This window comes from Lepeophtheirus salmonis, chromosome 2 (assembly GCF_016086655.4).
Source record: "Lepeophtheirus salmonis chromosome 2, UVic_Lsal_1.4, whole genome shotgun sequence".
In the NCBI taxonomy this organism is placed as follows: domain Eukaryota; kingdom Metazoa; phylum Arthropoda; class Copepoda; order Siphonostomatoida; family Caligidae; genus Lepeophtheirus; species Lepeophtheirus salmonis.
Window position 1 is genome coordinate 36278753 of NC_052132.2, and position 5874 is coordinate 36284626.

A 5874-nucleotide genomic window follows, 5' to 3' on the forward strand; every position below is an offset into this window, starting at 1 on the left:
AAGAATTACAAAATCTATAGTGATTTTTGGGCAATTCAAACCAAGAAAAAATTCTTATAACATATTAGTTGTGAATTTGCTGAACGGATATATATATACGGATCCATCTGAAATGTTTGGAGTGTTGAAAATATCGGGTACTGATTGGAGGAAGATTTGGTCAGTATAGAGTCATAGCAGTCCTCCCTTTATTAGGTTCAAACAAACCACTGAATTATAATCGTCAAAAGAAAAGTATAGGTGAGTTCCTTAGAAGTGCGGGGATAACTTTTGAAGCTCAATATGTAGCAGACTGGAGACCCGTGTTGAATAACTTTTTTGTATCAAATATAAAAAGGCAAATATTCTCAGGAAGATATTTCAAAAGTAAATATCTTGGTAATCCAACCCTGGCTTTCATTGCCTTAGAAGTAATTCCAAATATAATGATTAAGCAAGCATTAATGGTTGTGACGAGAAGAACACATTATCCATCGCGAGGTAAAGGTGTTCTTCTCGACTTGGTCTTAGAGATGACCTTAGAGATTGGTTTGTAATAGATTTATTTTTATATCGGCGAACAGCCTTCATACAAAACATTATTACTAAATTAGGATTATTTTCAATAATAGACGCTTCCGAGGCAATTTTTTTAAATCCTTAAATCATTCTTTCAAGATAAAAAAAATTCCGAAATTCGTTAGTTTATTGCTGATTACACTATTTTTTTCAACAGTATAATTATTCCATATTAATTAAAATATTGTGAAAAAAACAACTTCATTTATATAATAAATAGTTAACTACTAACAAGGGAAGGGATATTCAACATTCATTTAAATTGATACTGTAGTAAAAAATTAACTAGTCAACTTTTTCCTTTAGCTGCCGCTGAAATTATAATTCACCTTTATATAATATGCAGTAATATTTTGACATACGAGTTTGATAATTCGTTCCTGAACCGAGCTTTTTAGTCAAAAACTTGTTACTCAAGAAACTCGAAAATCTCGTGAATGTATCTGATAAGAAAAAACTATCTAATTAAGCTTAAAAGGGTTCTCTCGTTTAGTAATCAAATACAACATGCAACAAAAGTTCGGATGGCTAGAACCCAAATTTAGTATGGTTATTTTCAACCATACGACACATAAATGATCTTTCAAATTTTTAATTGCAAAAGGTTTGAGCTTTCAAGCCTTATTTTAAATCACGTTTTTAGAGTAAAAAATCAATGATAAGCATATTTAATAATAATAAAAAAAACTAAATATATGATAATTAAATTTAATAATAATTCATAAAGAAATTCCAGTATTCGAAAGATAAAATATTTATTAAGTTATCTTGTTAGATTTCCTACGAAATGGGACTAATCAAACAACAATCAAATGAAATAAGGGATTTTATATTTAAGCCAATTTTTTTTCCAATTGTATTATATTATAGTTAAAACTAAATAATAAACCTTGCATTACAAGTTAAAACAATTTGCCATGTAAAAACCTTCAATTAAATTGATTTTTTGAGTTTAACTTTAATTATGAAATGTATAGTTATATGAAAATATTTAAGGATTCAAGATATTTAATAAATTGTAATAAGTAATAAATATATTAGAGGCAGGAAAAGTTCAGAAATTAAATATTATTTAAGTTGATTAGATAACTTACATGTAATTAATAAGTACTAATTAAATATATTGAATATGAAAAATACTTAAATTTTAAATATTTCTGTATCTAAAATATTAATAGCTTATTACAAGTAATTTAGCCGGTTGGCAAAAATGATGTGGCGTAGTGTTATTAAGAATATTCTGTATAAGCTCATACTTAGAATACATCTTATATTTAAAGGCATTACTGTATCTCTGTTTATTCTATTTTCCATAGCTGAAGTTCATTGTAGGAGACTGAAAATTTTAATCTACTACAGCTTTGCAATGTCAAACTGCCATTATAAACCTCTGCGCCTTTAGTATTCCTTATTATGATTTGAATACAATTATTGCCAATTCAATTGCTTTTAAATAATTATACTTAATGACGTATATAAAATTGACATTTTTTTTTGTAAATTTACGTTGATTTCCATTACAAATGTTTTATGTAATCGCTGTAAATATATTGAAATATTATCAAAACAATCGGTAATTTGCATGCATTGCAGCATTCGTTTGTAAAGGGATTGTCTCATAAATATTTCATGAAGAAAAAAAGGTATTTAATGAGTATTGTTTTTCATTAATTGTAGAAATCATTAAGTAGGGGTTTTCAATGTATGGTGTAGCGAGCCCCTCCCCTCACCTAGATAAGTCAAATTACCCATACTCCTTCAATTTTTGAAGTTGCATATTATTATCATGTTGTAATCAATATAAGTATGAACATCATTAACATGAAACAGCTCCTACTTTTGAATTTGTTCAAGTGCATATAAGAGAATAATTACATTTTTCCTTGGTTACATTTATAATTCTTTTTTGGTAGCTTTTTTCTACGAGAACTTTTCCAGTTTCAATGCCAATAGCATAAAGAGAAACAGACAGATCTGAATTCGAACCCACCTTGTCAGCATGAAAGTCAAATTAGAGTACTCCTAATCTAAAAAAAAGTCGTTATGGTTCGAAATCAAGTTCGATTCCACAAAATATAACCTTACTCAGAGTTAAGAATGAACTACTAAAGCTCTAATCTGTGGATTCTTAACATTGAACAACTCAAATTCATATACCTACGATTCCGAACAATAAATATGTATATCGCCTATAAAAATTACATATACATTGTATAATTAAAGAACAACCAATGTCTTTTATCTGCTGATGAAATGTCTTTTGTATACTAATGATATCACCGTTTTCTGTTCAGGCTCCAGAGATGAAGTAACAGAATCCCTTCGTGCAATCTTCCATAAATTGGGAAAATTTAAAATAAAGTCTGCACTATTGGTTAATATAGAAAAGACGATGATCGTTACCAATTGTGTGGAAGATCTGAGGGTATAATCTAGGAAATTCCAAAACCAGTAACGTAAAGTTTCAACTCTCTTCTTCCAAGCAGTGGAAACCCTCTCTAATAGTATAATAAGATCTTTAATAAACGGTGATAACAACAGAGTGTCGTCTCTTATCGCCAAGAGAACATGGGAGAGACTTGACCTGAAAGAAATGGTAAAGGTATTAAACCCAAAAACAATATTGAAAAAATACCTAACAGATTACCATAAAAAATGGGTAAGATACCGATTGGCCACCTCTTCTTTATTCACAAATAAGTCAAAACAAATGGTGAGTCTAGAATTTGCTCTTTTAGTAGAGAAAACATCGATACCTCCTTCTATTTGTTTCATTTTTGCTAAAAGTGGGTCTCATTGTTAAAATGGTGGATTGTATTATCCGTGAAAAGTACGGCCAAGAACTCTGCCCTTCAGATTGGCTTGTAGCAACGTCTTCGAAACACAAGCAGAAACTGAAAATGGAATATATTATCTCTAAAGTCATTTTTAGGGTTAAAAATAAAATATTACTGATTCCACTAAGGCTTGAAGAGTATGTACTCCACTCAATGGAGATTCTAGAAGCCGTCTTTAACCAGGCATAGATTATGGGAAATGATGAATTATTAACGTGTATAAAGATTACCGACGGACTAGGGAGTTATCTAGGCCAGAGGGATTCGGGATGGATCTTCTGTGTTATTACTTATAATAGAATTAAATAAATGAGCAATATTCCAACATAATTACGTCAACATAGAATGATCGATACCACGTCATATACTGAGTGATATATTGGAGAAAAGGAAAAGAGCGAGCGAGAGATCTATATAGAGCTCGCTTTGGGATCCTCACTTCTTGATCTGATTACTTGTCTACCGGTTTTTTCTTTTGTCTTTTCCTCCTCATTAATTAAACATATAATATTTCAAATTCTTACATTGACTTGTTTTTATTTTTATAACTATTATTTGGACATTGTATATTTTCTGTATGGGATTACAAACTTTTATGATTTTTGACTCATGTGATATGTGTAAAAAAATAAAATAATTGTACAATTACATGACTTTCTATTAATCTATAATTTATTCATTTATGTATGATATAGGCCTTGACATAATTAATGTTTATTGTCTCAGAGTATTTACATACTTTGGGATGGAGCTCCACGGTGACGAAAGTCATTTGGCAAAACAGAACCGTTGTCACATACGATCATGGATTATTAGAGTTGAAAAAATGCTATACTAGTCGCAAGGTTGGGAATTTATGTGATGACTTGAAATAAATTTAATTGGCGCTTTTTTAAAAAATCAAAGAATTTTGAATAGATTTTTGAAGAAATTAAATGTACTTTTTTTCTTTTAAATAGAACAATATTACTTTGTATAGTAAACCGTCGTTAAATTAAAAAAAAGATGAAAAACCAAGTTCATAGGATTATGCTTTCAAACCACGGTAATTCTAAAAACATCTTTATGACCAAATGACTGCCATTCTGAGTCTATATGGTTCTGAATCCGAGTAAAGTCCGAGTTAATAAAAAGGTCGCAAGTTCAGACTCAAGTATTACATTTCTGCAATAGGGATAAGCTATTTCATGCAAAAAAAAATTTACTTTTTCTAAAATGCGTCATAATGATGTAACATAAGACGTGTATTTATTTAGTTTCTGTATGTTTTTTATGATATGCAAATTTATTACTACACACAAATTTAACAAGAACTCTAAAAATATTATCTAAAAATTTCCAACACCTGAATAGTAATTAAACTTCATAAAGCTTTTTTCATTATTTTTTAATTCTTGTAGAGGGAACATCATACTATAAAGTGCATGTGCCCATGAAGGACTGAAAGTTACAAATATGATTTTTTGGGGAAGTATAAGTGTAAGTTTTTGTCGTACTCAGACTAGAATTGGGGATCAACATCGTAATAGTCCTGCCTATGGCTATACTAGATAGAGAGTGAGGTTTGTGTTAATTTTCTTCCTAATAGCTTCCTGCAGCTTATGTAATGAAACACCATGTAGCAAAGTTGGACTCCTCCAGAACATTCTCTAAGTAATCAAGGTCAACATGTTAATTTATCATTAATTATATTTTCGTTTTCTTATTAATTGTCTTATTTTTGTCTTTTTTACAGCACTAATTTTAACAAAATTATAATCAGCTTTTTAAAACTATTGGTAGCAATTACTATATTCGATAAATATAAAAATTGAAAGTAAAAGACAACAAGGTATTTATCAAAAAAAGTGTAACCATTACCACTGTTATAAGAGATCTTTGACTCCCTAAATCTCTATATATTTTGTAACCTAATCTTAGAAAAATGGTAATGTTCTTTTAATGTTTCTTCTTAATATAAAATGTAATTTAATATATTGATTTATATATATGTTACGTGTACTTAGAGCGGGCAATGTGCAAAATGCCATGGCAATCTATAAAATTCATTGATAGAGTGGTTATTTTATGTTCATTTACATTCTCAGCTAAAAGTATTATGGTTAATTTGATTCTTACAGAATTCATTGCAAGCAACTTGATTATTAAGGATTTGATTATCCTTCAATGTCGTTGCAAGTTATTTGATATTTGTGTGCACTTTTATTAAGATTTGTCAAATGAAAGTATTTTATGAAGAAATTGTCAATAAAGACCCCATATTATTAAAAATAATATGGGATCTCTAGTGACAATTTAGGAGTCTTTGATGGTAAGGAACTCAATCCACGGATTGTGCAAGTAAATTACTGGTCCAAAAAATGGGTGGAAACCCACTGCCACCGCTTCCTTTAGCATCAAGGACACCTTCTAATTTCCTATAATACACACAGCCAATGGGCTGTGCAAGTGAGCTGCTGGTCCAAAAGGTGGGTCAACA

The 5874-nt window shown here is 29.7% G+C and overlaps 1 long non-coding RNA gene across 1 annotated transcript; it reads right to left on the reverse strand.

The window, feature by feature from the left end:
- Positions 1-1371: 1371 nt before the first annotated feature.
- On the reverse strand, positions 1372-3764 carry LOC121132251 (uncharacterized). The gene is made up of 5 exons (XR_011779042.1): positions 3511-3764; positions 3194-3452; positions 2962-3142; positions 1745-2889; positions 1372-1514 (listed from the first exon to the last, which is right to left on the reverse strand). It is a non-coding gene; the product is annotated as an uncharacterized lncRNA (long non-coding RNA).
- Positions 3765-5874: the final 2110 nt, after the last annotated feature.